The sequence below is a fragment of the Passer montanus genome, unplaced genomic scaffold (assembly GCF_014805655.1).
Source record: "Passer montanus isolate IOZ18808 unplaced genomic scaffold, ASM1480565v1 scaffold42, whole genome shotgun sequence".
Taxonomy (NCBI): Eukaryota; Metazoa; Chordata; class Aves; order Passeriformes; family Passeridae; genus Passer; species Passer montanus.
The window spans coordinates 6,397,243-6,411,007 of record NW_024369041.1 but is presented as its reverse complement, the minus strand read 5'-3'; the positions used below and the strand labels follow the sequence as shown (position 1 = coordinate 6,411,007).

The following is a 13,765-nucleotide window of genomic DNA, read 5'->3' as shown; positions in this document are numbered from 1 at the left end:
ACCGCGGGGACCTGTTGTGTGCCCATGTGCGGCTCCCGCTGCTCCCCAGAACATCCCGCACAACCCGGGCCAGCCGCGCTCACTGCCCGAGCACCAGAGACCCCGGGAGGAACCCCCGGGTGTCACCCTAAAGCAGCACAAACCTTCGTTTCCTAATCAACAAACTCCGCGATGATTCGGGCATTTATGGCCGATAGAAGGAAAGGACCTCTCAGAAGTGAGCGGCAGCTAAAGCGCTGCTGGTTTCAAACGCAAATGTTCACCGCTTCACCCTGCTCCCTCCAGTCAGCTCCAGCCCGGGCAGGACAGGCTCTCTCTCCTGGAAGAGAGTTCTTCCTCAGCTCAGTGAATACAAAACGCGGCTTTGCCCGTTTAATTACACCAAACTCCCCTCTCCTGTTGCCTTCAAACCCCTGTGTTGGGGTCACCTGTGCTCCTCCCTCACACTTCTGCGGGCAACTCCATCAGCCAAACCACCAGCACCTGCCTGTAAAACCTTTTAAAAAGGAAAATAATCACTCCTGACCTTTCACTCATCTTTCGTGAAGATGACCACGTAAACCCCAGCGTCTCAATATCCTCTCATATCCAAACGTCAACGTAGACTCAGGAACCATAAATTTTCTGCACGGAAGCTGAGTAAAATCTGTTCTTCCCCAGATATTTTCAGAGGACCCTGCTAATTCCTCTGGAATCCCAATAACCAATCCCAGCCTTCAGGAGGACTCGCACTGCATCTCCAGAGTCCCGAGGAGCTCTAACACTCCTCAAATTCGGCACGGAGCGCAGAGTTTGATCCGAGGGGAGCGGGATGCTGCCAGGCAGCGCTCAAGCGCATCCCTCTCGAACAGCGCCCATCCCTCAGAGACCCTCACCTCGGTCCTGTTCGTGGGCACGAGCAGCGGGCAGAGCCACGGGGAGAGAGAGCGGCTCCAGGCGAGCGGCTCCGGGCGAGCGGCTCCGCTCCCTCCCGCAGCTCGGCCTCACTGCTCCGGTGACGGTCTCCCATCCCATTCCATCTTATCCTATTGAATCTCATCCCATCCCAGCCCGCGGTGCCCGTGTCCTCACCTCCTCCTCTTCCTCCCGGCTGCCTCGCCGTGCCCCGCTCGGAGCCGCGCTCGCCAAACGCGGGCGGAGTGTGCCCCCGCCGCGGCTCGGAGGGACGGCGAACTGCAGCCGCAGGCACCGGCCGCTCGCCCCCCTTCCCTTCCCTTCCCGGCTCGTCCAGCAGCGCCTCCTCTTCCTCACCGCTGCGCGCACCTGCGGGGCTTTGACTCGCCAGCGAGGGAAAAAGCCGCAAACTTGGCCGGAACAGAGAGGAGCTGTGCCCGACTGCGAGAGCGGGATTAGCTCGGGGATGCTGGTGTGGGGTGCGAAGTGAACAGGGGTGATTTCCGTGAAGTAAAAAAATTACAGCGGCTGGAGGGGAAATATCGTATGCGTGTCCCGGGGCTGGCATAGAGTCAGCTCGTTAGCAGAAGTGGAGTTTTAGGCTTCCAGCAGCTGTCCTTGCACATTTGTCTTTACAAACAAGAGATACTTGTAAAGATCCTCGTGCACTTCAGTAGGGGCCCATGAGCTTCCTTGTTAATTTGCTTTAAATATAGGCTTTTCCTGAATGTGTGAGCTTTGCAGGCTTAATGGGAGATTTTTGGTGAACTATCTGAATACAAATCTCAAGCAGGAAGGGTCAGCAGTCTGTGGAATCAGGGACTTAGCCATTATTCATGTTTTACTTCACAATTTATGAACAACACTGCACACACACTGAAAATTCCCCTACCTCTACCTCCAAAACTTATAAGCTTAAGCCCAGATCAATGCAGCAGCCCAGGCCAGACTCCTCCACTCAGAACAGGATGCAAGAACAATTATTTAACAATGAAACCCCCAGAAGACCGAGGTTAGCTGGAGATCCCAAATCCCAGCCCCGTTGCTGCTGCTCCCACCACAGCTGCTCACACGGAGACACAAGCAGGGCTCAGACAATGAGCTCTGCCCAGCTAGCTGCCCTGCCACCACAAGGAAAGTTCCCCAAGTTCCTCTTAGCCCTGCTGCAACTTTGCTTGACCCAGTTCAGCTCACTAAATCAGCAGAAAACTCACTTGGCAGCAAAAGAGAGAATTTCCTCCTCCTTTAACAAGCCAAGGGGGATCACCGAGGAGTCAGACAAGCAGCAAAGCAAAGCTGGGCAGGTCTGGGATGAGCAGACCTTGCAGGTGGTGCTGGACCATCCCCCTCAGCTGCCAGTTGTTCCTACACTTGCTCAGCCACCTTGTGACCCCCTTCTTCTCAATTTCACCTTTGTAAATCCACATTAAATCCCCAGCTGAACCTGAGGCTGAAATTTCTTCCCTCACCCTCTCTGAAGGCAAAAAACAAAATTAATTTTGGTTCAGACGGAGCCTCCTTGTGTTCCTCTCCCATACAAAAGTGATGAGAGCAGGGATTTCTAGCCCTGTGGCACCCAGATGCTTTACAGGTACACTGTAAATATTTGAATGGCAATGTGCACTTGGCAAATCAGCTCACTGCTCATGCCTCAGCATCATTTGTAAGCACACAGGTGAGTGAAAACCTCTCTTCTCTTACTTCCTTCATGCTTCTTTAACATCCAAATTCTTCTCAGCAGGGAGTTGAAATTAAATTATTTTTAAAGTCCCTTTTATCCAAAACCATTCTGTGTTTCTGTTATTTCAGATTTCTCTTGATTTCTCTGTTAGCAAACCCGAAGGGAGGGAGGTTAAGGTTGGAACCCACGTTCATGACTTCCCCACCTTTAAATGCAGCACGAGTTCTCCGAGTTGTGACACGTGAACAATAAGAAATGCAAATTTACAACGTGTATTTTCCCTCACCCAATGAGAATTTACTCCAGTGTAACCAAAATATCATTGCTTCTCATAATCGGAAGCGTCCCATACAAACTGGAAAGAGAGAATTTAGCTCATCATGGTCACAGAATTAACTCCTAGAGGAAGAAAATGAAACAGAAGGAGGTTAAGCATGAGGGCAATGCTGCTCAGCATCTGAGGTGCTGCAGTGGCCAGGTGTTTGTCCCCACCACCATTAGATGAGTCACAGAGAGCCTAGCAGAGAACCTTGTTTGCTTGTGCAGGAGGTCTGAGAGCTCAGGAGCTCCTGTGCTAATGCAGAATTCAGTAGGGTTTGTCACAGTGCACAATCATATTTGAAAAGTAATGCTTTTAATTAGAGAAAAATTTAATTTCTACTTCAAAATTTGGTGGATGATTTTAATAAGAGAGAGGGAATTACAAGCTAAAGTGTCAAGACTCCATTAATCAAATATTTACATATAATTTAAATTACTCTGCCATTTACTTAAAATTCAGAGTGAAAGAGCAGAATTGCCACTGTTTGTTTAGGTATGGCTACATTCACTAAGCTCATGCCTTAAGCCTCTACTTAATCTGTTTTACTACTCAGAATAATTGCAAGCAGGGTGATAACTTCTACTACATCCCTACCTTCTCTTCTCTTTTAAAGAACAGTTAATCACAGGAAGAATGTGCAGAGGCATTTGCAAAGTTCTGATTTTTCTTTTTCAATGGCCAGCTGTACTGAGAATTTGTTCAAGGATCAATGTGCATTTTATCTGAATACAATTAAAGTTGTGAATACCATTCCCCAAAGCCCCAAATTAAGTTCCCCTAATCCATCATCTCCTGCGCATATTGAAATGGATGGAAATTTTATTGATTTCAGTGGAAGCAGGTGCAGCTCCTTCATGTGCTGGTCCATCTCAGGCCATCTGTGTGACGTGTACACTGTGTGCAGTCTAGATTTGTACCTCAGTACCACCCACAACCTGCTGCACATGGAAAAGATATTATTACCACGTGTTATTGGGGGAAATTATAGCCAGGAGTGTCTCACACACAGTAATTAATTTACATTTAGTGTGAGTTGTGCTCACAACAGAGACACAAACAACGCAAACAAGCCACGCTGCAAATCATTTGCAGGACCCAGAACCTGCTGCTGTGCCCATGTCCAGATATCCATCCCACTCCTGGTTAATTTGGGGAATGCTGAGTGACCACACTGCCCATCGATTTTGTTTGCAGCCCTGAGTGCTCAGCACTTCTCCACACTGAGCCTGAGGGTACAGGAGATGAGGCAGGGAACGGCCACAAAAGCTGCTCTGGCTGAAGGGGCTTGCTCAGCAGCACACAGAGCCTGCAGCAAAAACAGGGACAGAGGAGAATTCTTCTCCTTCACCTGCCCCCAGCACAGGGGAACCTTTCTGTTTCAGCAATCCTCTTCCCCAGGCACCTTGGGAATTCCACACAGGAGCTGGGAGTAAATTCCTGACACACTCTCAGGTGCACTCAGCCCAGGTAAGTGAGAGAGCTGGCAGAGAGTTCAGTGCTGCATGAAATAAGAAAAAGTACACAAAAATCAAATATGCCATTAACCTAATTCAAGCTTTGCTGATACTAGATATTTTACTGGTATTTGCCTGAAAAATGATCTTTGTTCTCCTTGTTGCAACAGATCTTACTGAAACATCTATCAGGAAGCCTTTTTTTTCAGAAACACGGAAATAATAGCAAACAATACAGGTGATACTCCAATCTCAGAACCAGTGAAAAGCTCTCCAAAATCACCAACCCAAGTCCACTTCCACGTGTTTTTTGAACACTCCAGGTGTGGGGGCTCCACCACTTGCCCAAGCAGCCTTTCCAGTGCCTCACCATCCTTTTGGTGAAGGGATTTTCCTTAATATCCAAGCTGAGCCTCCCCTGGCTCAGCCTGAGGCCCTTTCCCCTTCTCCTGTCCCTGTTCCCTGGCAGCACAGCCCGACCCCCCTGGCTGTCCCCTCCTGGCAGGGAGTTGTGCAGAGCCACAAGGTCCCCCCTGAGCCTCCTTTGCTCCAGGCTGAGCCCCTTCCCAGCTCCCTCAGCCCCTCCTGGGGCTCCAGCCTCTTCCCAGCTCCCTCAGACCCTCCAGGGCTCTCTGTCTGGAGGGCCCAGAACTGACACAGGATTTGAGGTCTTTCCCCAGTGCCCAGAGACACTGAATTAAAAGGTTATACCATGGCTGGCCTTTCATAACTTTTGAGTGCCTGACACTGCAACTGAAGTAAGTTGTAATCCAAGAAAAGCACCGTGAAGAGGAGAGGGCTGCTATATCTCAGTCGTTTCCTCACGTGAGAACAAGGGGAAAGAGAAATCCCAAAAGTTCCCACTCACCTTCCACCAGCTGTGTGCAGACCACACAAGAAACTCCTGCCAAAGAGAGGAGACCTTTATCTTGACTGGGAAGTGCAGTATTGAGGTTATTTTTTGTTCACTTGCAAGAATCGATGAGACAATACTGCATTACAAGTCCAGTGTTACCCAAATCCTTTCCCAGTGCTCCCTGAGGAGCTCGTGTCCCTGCCAGTGCCACCTGCCATGGCCCACAGTGACACAGTGTGCCAGGCTACACCATTTGTGTTCTGACAAGCTGCCAGCGTTCCCCTAAGAAATCAAGTGCTAAAAAGGGAAATTAGCAGGTTTACATCTCAGCCAAAACTGAACAGAATTTCATAGAGTAAGAAGTGCTTTTCTCTGCTTCTGGAGGTGTTTTTCCCTGCCAAGTTCCAAAGACTCAGGGAAAACAACGTAGGTGCTTCAGCCTCTGAGAAACATGCTATGAGTCTCTTACCAGGGTAAATCCTAATAATCTGAAATAAACACACTCTGCTCAGAAAGCATCACGGCTTGAAGCAGAAAATGAGACTGCATAATAGCAAACATAAAGCCTTTTGTACCAGGAAGAACATATTGATGACTCCTAACAAGCACAGCACACAGTTGAACTTTTCCAATGAAGGGTTTGGAAAGATGAAGTGATCTCACATGGGATGCACTTCACTCAGAGCTTCTGATCCCTGTCCCAGGAAAAGGGCTGATTTACACCACTGAGCATTGCTTCTCCGTAAGCCTGGGGACAGCTCTCAGCCTCAGGTGGGCTTTTTGGAGAGCTGACACTAATAAGGGCTCTGTTCATACACAGAAAATCCTGAGGAGCTGAATGTCTCTGACTGGTACTACAGCTAATAACAGCTAAGGATAATTAGCAGCTCCCAGAACACCCTCAGCAGCTTTTGTTGCAGCTCAGTTGTGAGCACATCCATCAGGAGTGATTACACCTCACCAGTAACTAAATTACAAAGCTAAAACACAAATGGAGGGTGAGCACAGTAACAACAACAATTCAAATCCCTCTGTATTCTCCAAAGTCAATAAAAGTTTTGTACTTGCAGATTTCACCCTGTTAGGAACTCTTCTGTATCTGTGCTTTATAAACACCTTTGAATAGCTTTTTAAATTATCTGCTTGCAAATAAAACAAAGAACTTGGGAAAATATTAACCCTTGTTTACTTAATATTTTGAAATTTCTATTCAGTGTCTTAGAACAATGTCTAGAACCTCTCATGTTCCACTACTGAGGCAGCAATTTCCATGGACATGGTAGGGGGCTGAAATTAGATTATTTTTAAGGTCCCTTTTAACCAAAACCATTGTGTGTTTCTGTCATTTCATATTTCTTTTGGTTTCTCTGTTAGCAAACCCAAAGGGAGGGAGGTTAAGGTTGGGGAAGGAACCCACATTCATGTCTCCCCCACCTTTAAATGCAGCACAAGTTCTCTGAGTTGTGACAATAACGAATGCAAATTTAAAATGTGCATTTTCACTCACCCAGTGGGAATTTACTTCAGTGTAACAAAAATATCATTGCTCAGAAGAGTCCTATACAAACTGTAAAGAGAGGATTTAGCTCATTATGATCATGGAATGGTTTGGGCTGGAAGGGTTCCAACACCCCTGCCATGGGCAGGGACACCTCCCACCATCCCAGGCTGCTCCAAGCCCTGTCCAGCCTGGCCCTGGGCATTGCCAGGGATCCAGGGGCAGTCACAGCTGCTCTGGGCACCCCATTCTCCATATTTTGCTATTTTGATGTATCAATATGAAGCTACAAAGGAAATCACATCTTTGTAATCTTTGCACATGTTTGCAATCTCGGTATTTCTGTGTGAAAGTAGAACAAAAAAGGGTTGACTTACTCTTGCCCAGTTCCACATGAAGCCATCTGTGTTTATTCCAAAGGAATAGTTCATAAACTCCTACAACAGCATCAGGATGGCAGCAGCCTTCATTCCCTTATTCCCTAGGGACACTTCAGCACAGGGCACAGTGCCTGCTGCTGGGGAAACCTGGAACAATATCAGATCCTCTGTGTGCCAAACAGGACTGAAGCTGGGGAATCTCTGAGCTGGGAGAAGAAATGCCAAAGTCCCCTAGGTCAGTGCTGTGCAGTGCACATGTGGCACCATCCAGCACAGAGCCCTCACCCCAGCAGGGCAGAGAGCACCCCTGGGTGCTTTAACTCACCTGGAATTCCTGGTTGAACAGAGGGGTGAAAATCAGGGATGTGACTATCCCAAATGGGAGACAGAGCTGTGGATGTGACAGCCTGGTCAGAGACAGAAAGCTGGATAAGTTTTCCTATAAATCAGCCTGGGAAGCTTTAGGGAGGTGGAGATAAACAATGAAAGCCAAATATTAAAACATCTGCAGGTGGTGGTTTTTAACAATCTGCTTTGTTGTTTTCCTCATAAGGTTGTTTACAAATGGGCATCTCCTTAATTAGCCAGTCATGTGAAATGCATTGATTAAATGACCAATCAGGTCCACCTGTAGCAAACTAAGTTATAAAAGGGGAGAGAATGAGTTAAATGAGGCTTTTGCCTTCTAACATGGCTCTGTGTCATCTCCAACTCAGTGGTGACGCAGAGCTATAAAATGCCTAACAGGTACAGGACAAGTCTTTGAGATGGACAAATGGGCATCCCTTTAAAGTTTAAATGGTTTCCAAAAATATCCCCCTCATCAAAGCCACTTTGCTAGAAGCTGTAAATGTCACACAACAACTTCCAGGTAGCTGTTGAGGACAGGAAGGGGACACTGCCTTAGCCACTGGCAGAAGCAGCAGAGGAACCAGAATACAATTACTGCAAATGGATTCCTGCCAGCCCCCTACAGTCAATAACCTTTACTCTGAGCTAAGTTAACATTTAATGGTCCAAATGGTGAGTGCTGCTGCTCTGGGGCTTCTTCCCATAGCCTGAGGGAGAAGAGCAGCCATTGGTACTTATCACATCCCTCCCAAATATGCTGGCTCCTCCAGTCCACTCCAGCCATTCTTTACCACTTCCATAATTCCATCTCAGTTATTAAACGCTGACCACCCTCGACACTGGAAACACAGCCCATGGCATTTTCCCATTAGAGACTGATGGTCAGTTTGGTGCTAATCTATGTTTGCATCAGTGTTGAACAAGCAATAATCTCACTGAAGTTACACTTGATTTATGTGGGCACCACAGAGATAAGAGCCCAAACCAAAAATCTAACCAGGCCATTTATTTTTCTTAATCACAGAAGCACAGATGGGATTTTAGGTGGATACAACAATTTAGACAATGATTTAATTTTTGAAACTAGTTTTTACTGCCAGAAGAATCTTTTATCACCACCATTGACAACTGACTATGTCCCTGAAGGACCTTTATTCAAGAATCTTCTTAAACTAAACTCATTGTCATTGTCCTTAAGGCCTGGCAGGTGTATTTGTGTCACTTGGGTATTTGCAGCAGGAGAAGATGGATTTTCCATGCTGAGATTGACCTTTGAAGACTTATATGAGGTATTGATGGGCTACAAAGCTGCACTGACCAGAAGAACTGAGCAAATCCTGACTAACTCAAGTGTTAGTGTCTTGCCAATCCAGTGAAGTGTTTGGACAGGCTCAATTTGAATCATCAGCTCATCCTGTCTCAGGTAAGCTTGGACTGGCAGATATTGTCAGGGAACAGCTGTTCCCATGCATTTCTTTTATGGACAAATTAGCTGGAAAATCTGCCTCTGTTTAGCACAGAGAGAAAAATATTTACATAGACCATGGGGCCTTCTGTGCCTCACAGGGCTTAGGAGCCTAAAAATGCAGGGCAAGCTGTCCTCTCTTTACCTACCTATATGCATCATCTACGTGTTGGTGGGGAGGAGAGCTCTTTTTTCATGTGTTTGCAATGAAATCAGACTGAATACCTCGAATTTTAGCCTTAGTAAGACATTACATGACTGATTAAACTCAGCAAGGTGGTGTAATTACTGTCATAATTTCTGGTCATTCCCCATTAAAGAAAGAGCAGGCAATGATACAGCAGTGAAACTAATCACAGCTATAATGAAGGAAGAATGGCAGGCTGGAAATATTTAGCTAAAAGAAGAGGCAGATACAGGGAAAACAAAGACACAAAAACTAATGAATGACATGAAAACAGAATGAGTCATTACAAGACATCATTCTCGTAGCAAGGGATGGCTGGAAGCAATTCATATGAAAGTGGGATAAGAGAACAACATTTTATATAACAAAATCAGCCTGAAGATCTCACAGCTGAAAGACATTCCTGGAAAAAAAAGTTGGCCAGTTCTTTTGCTCAGGTTGCTTTTCCAGGGGAATGCAGTCACTTAAACTCATAATAAAACTGCAAACATGAGGACACAGTCCTGCAGGCTCCAGGATGAAATAACCCAGGTGGAGAATGGAGAAAGTACCCAGAGCAGGGTTTTCTGCATCACTCTTGAAGGCATCTGAGCCAGCAAACAGCCTGAGACAGGCTGCTGGGCAAGTGGGAGTTTGGTGTAATCACAGTTCCCAAACTTTTGATAAGTTGAGCCCAAAATGAGAAGCATGATATAAAAGCAGGCATATTCCCTGGGAAACTTCCCCCTCCCATGTTGTTATACTTCATGGGTAAAGCATGTTTTTAAAGCAGGTTATTATACTTCATGGGTAAGCTCTATTTATTTTTGAAATCAAGCAGAACATTTACACCGTGCCAATGAAATATCCTCCACTGCAATGCTAAATGATGAGCGTAGCCTGAAATTAAGTAGGGTAATTGGGAAAAAACACTCAAAGTCAGAAAAACAAACTGAAAAGTCAATTTGAAAAACCCAAAACACAATAGGGATTCAAAATTTAGAGAAACGTGTTATCATCAAAAGTGCTCTACTGCACTGGTAAGCTCTTTGTTAATTGACTGCTTTGTTAAGGTTCATTAAAGGCTGGTGTTGTAGCCAATAAATCTGATTGGACAGTTAAAATTCTGTTTTATTTCTCAAGAGTTAGAAATTTCAGCACAGAACAGATTTTTTTTCAGCCTGTGGTGCCTGGAATTGTGTTTACTGCTTTCAGTCATCAGCTATTTTTGGATTTATTATTTCAGTTATTGTAATCACTACAAACTGTATTCGTGCTCCACACACTGGAAATACCTGTACAACATTCCTGTAACCTGCTGGGGCCACAGAGATCACAGCTACAGCTTCTATGTTTCGAGCATTTAACTCACGTTCCAGTAATTTAACATTGTTTTATTTCCTGCTCTCATCCCAGCTTGGCAGCTCTGTCTCTGGAACTTCAAATACTTTGTAGGGCTCACTGTTTCACTCTGTGTGGTAATGTGAAGTTCTTTTCTATTCACAAATGGGATCTTTTATTAGGAGCAGCAAACCCTGTCAACTTTTAGCAACATACTCATAAATTTCAGTGAAACTAGACACATAAGTATGGTAAGGAAGCTTATGATATGTAATCTTCCCATAAGTATGGGTAAGCATTAAATGATTATTAATAATCCCCCACAGAAAATGAAGGTAGTATTATGCTTTACAAAGTGTAGTGTGTAAATATTTATTGAAATCTAGTTTATTGAGCATGGTAAATCAGTGGAAGCATTTATTATCCACTAAAAGCATATACAGAAAAAGATGAATTTAAAAAATATATTTAAGAAGGAGTTAAATAATCAGCATTGTGCCGAAGTCCACAGAGACAGAAAAGAAACAGAATTGGGCAGGATATGTGTTCCAATTGTCAGGTCCATTTTATCCCATTTTAAAGTTCATCCCCGTTTGGCCCAGTGAGCACTGAAATCTCTCTCTCATCCCCAGAGAAGTTGAGGTTGATTGAATATCAATGGATCCAGCAGTTTCTGGCACACCTGAGCTGCTGCCTGGCACAGGCACCATCAGCACTTGTTTGAGTATGAGGCCTTCTGGAATATCTTGTTAAAATAAATCCTGCTCAGGAGTCAGTACTTCCCAGGACTCCAGGGCCACCTTGCACTGCTCTGATTAACTCTCCCCATTTGACCAAATAATGCTTCTAATACCCATTTACATTCTTCTCAGACTGCAAGCTAACACACCTCAAGGATATTTCTTTACTGGGGCTTCTCTGTGTAGGGCAAAATAAAATTTTGCTGGTCTAATGAAGAATGGCAACTGAGTGATGAGATGCAAATACATCAAGTGCAGCTCCCTGGACTGAGTGAGTGTCTGAAGCCAAACACCTTTATCAATTCCCTCTGAACCCCAGTGGGTAAAGCAGGGCTGAAAATCAGCAAAAGAATTTTCCTGCTGAATCCAATCTGTAAGAAATTCAGCTACTTAGTAAGAAGTTATTTTTTTCTTCGCCCGAACAGAAATCTCTTCCACTAGAGCTGTTCGTTTTCTTCCTTGCAGCTGTTCTCCAAATTGTGCTCACTTTTCTGACTGGTAGGGGAGCAAGCTATGCCCTTGTTCTGCAGGAGAGAGGTTAATTTTAGCCCTCATAATCCCAAACACTCCTTGGCCTTCTCCAGGCTGCCATCGAGCTGTGAGAAGCTGGAATTAACCCGCACACCTCCCGAGCTCCACAGCAGCCCATCCAAAAATGACACTGGAGGCTTGGCTCGGCTGCTGGGGGTCAGCAGAGCTCAGGGCACGGCCAGGGCTGCTCCAGGCACACCAGGAGCCCCTGAGGAAGGCATTTTCCTGCTCATGCTGAGCATTTCAGTGATCAAATTCTTCCACGTGTGTCTTCGTGCCCTGGGTTCTTTATGATCTGTCAGCTGCAGATTATGCTCACTGCAGAAGGGATGGAGGAGCAGTCAGAAACAGAAAATCCTGTTAAAAAATAAAAACAACCCCTGAATTCTGATGGCCTCGTAGCTGCCCTAAGAGGTAAAATATCCCAATTTTGTCATCATCACTACGTTAGCATGTAACAGTTCCCACTTCATTTTACACTGCTTTGGCTTATTCCAGACAGGATTCCAACTGCTCTTCTGCTTCCTTTCATCCAGTGCATCCTGTGATCTCCTTTTTCTTCAGTTTCAAGGTCTTCCAGCAATTTTGGGCTTTGGAAGTACACCTTTAGTGTGGAAACTTCCTCTCCATTATGGGGAAAATTTGGGGAAATTTTCCTTTTTCCCTAAATGAACAAAGTTGTAACATATTCTGAAGTCCGTATTTTCTAATTATCCAGTACAATATTCAACCTAACATTGATCATTGAGCATTAAAAAAGTTAATTCAGAACATCTTTCTGGACATTCAGACACGCTGCCAGCTGTACTTAGCTAGGCAGGGAAAGGTAGTGTGGGAAACTCTGTGGTCTAGAAATATGAATAGTTTGATTTAGAAGAGAATTGGGGTCCATGCTGAGCTGTGCAGCGACATCTCTGCTCTGCAGCTGGATACCTGGAGAGACAACTACAGACAACAGCACAGTTTTCTCAAACAATACAAGTTCCACCCCCAGACCTGGAGTGTAACTTCCATCTCTTCCTGGTGAAGCACTGAAACAGCAAATGCCCACTTAAAAATTAAGTTAATGCCTCCACATTGTTCAGGCAATCACTTAATGGGTTACATCAAGGTGTGCAAGTTTTAGATCAACTCTTGCAGATCTCATTTCACACTGGCTAATGAACAGTCATAGAATCACAGAATGGTTTGGGTTACCTCAAAGCTCATCCTGTTCCACCCCCTGCCATGGGCAGGGACACCTCCCACCATCCCAGGCTGCTCCAAGCCCTGCCCAACCTGGCCTTAGACACTTCCAGGGGTGGGACAGCCATAGCTGCTCTGGGCACCCTGTGCCAGGGCTCACCACCTCCCACACATGGAATAAATTGTTCCTAATGTGCAATCTAAACCTTCTCTCAGTTTGAATCCACTCCCCCTGTGCTGTCACTCCATGCCCTCTCCAAGGTCCCTCTCCACCTTGCTTGTAGGATCTCTCCACAGGATCCCTGGGGCTGGAAAATCCCTGCCAACCCATGGAGTCCCAGCTGTGCCCCATGCCCACCTTGTCCCCAGCCCAGAGCACTGAGTGCCACCTCCAGCCCTTCCTGGCACACCTGCAGGGATGGGCACTGCAAAGCTCCCTGGGCAGCCCCTGCCAAGGCCTGAGCACCCTTTCCATGCAGAAATTCCTGCTGCTGTCCAAGCTCAGCCTCCCCTGGCTCTTTCCCCTGTGTTCCTGAGAAAGGAGATCAACCCCTGATTCCCTTCCCAATCCCTTCAGGCACTGGCAGGCCACAATTAGGCCACCCCAAAGCTTCTCTTCTCCAGGTTGAACAATCCCAATTTTCCCAGCATTTCCTCACAGCAGAGCTGCTCCATCCCTCTGATCATCTGGACTTGCTCCAACAGGTCCATCCATGTCCCTCCTGTGCTGGGGACTTCAGTGCTAAAGGAGCAATACCAGTTTGAAATGGAAACCTGGCACTGTTGGTTTATTTTTAACACATCACACTCATAGGCAAGACCTATAAGCAGCAGAAAATGGACTGAAGAAGTGAAGTCTGTAAAAGAAAAAGAGAGAGTAACAAAAAAAAGGACTAAGCCT

At 45.9% G+C, this 13,765-nt stretch overlaps 1 protein-coding gene across 2 annotated transcripts in view; it reads right to left on the bottom strand.

The window, feature by feature from the left end:
* PCDH15 (protocadherin related 15) overlaps window positions 1-7,559 on the bottom strand; it is a 637,965-nt gene extending 630,406 nt beyond the window's left edge. Inside the window, exons 1-4 of one of the 2 annotated variants that reach the window (XM_039719696.1) lie at window positions 7,411-7,559; window positions 7,083-7,232; window positions 6,715-6,774; window positions 144-319 (exon numbers count right to left, since the gene is read on the bottom strand). The gene's annotated coding sequence lies outside the window, so the exon portion shown is untranslated. Of the gene's footprint in view, window positions 1-143; window positions 320-1,071; window positions 1,147-6,714; window positions 6,775-7,082; window positions 7,233-7,410 lie in introns of those variants that run through there. The other variant, XM_039719693.1, reaches the window with a different exon arrangement.
* Between the last annotated feature and the right edge of the window lie 6,206 nt (window positions 7,560-13,765).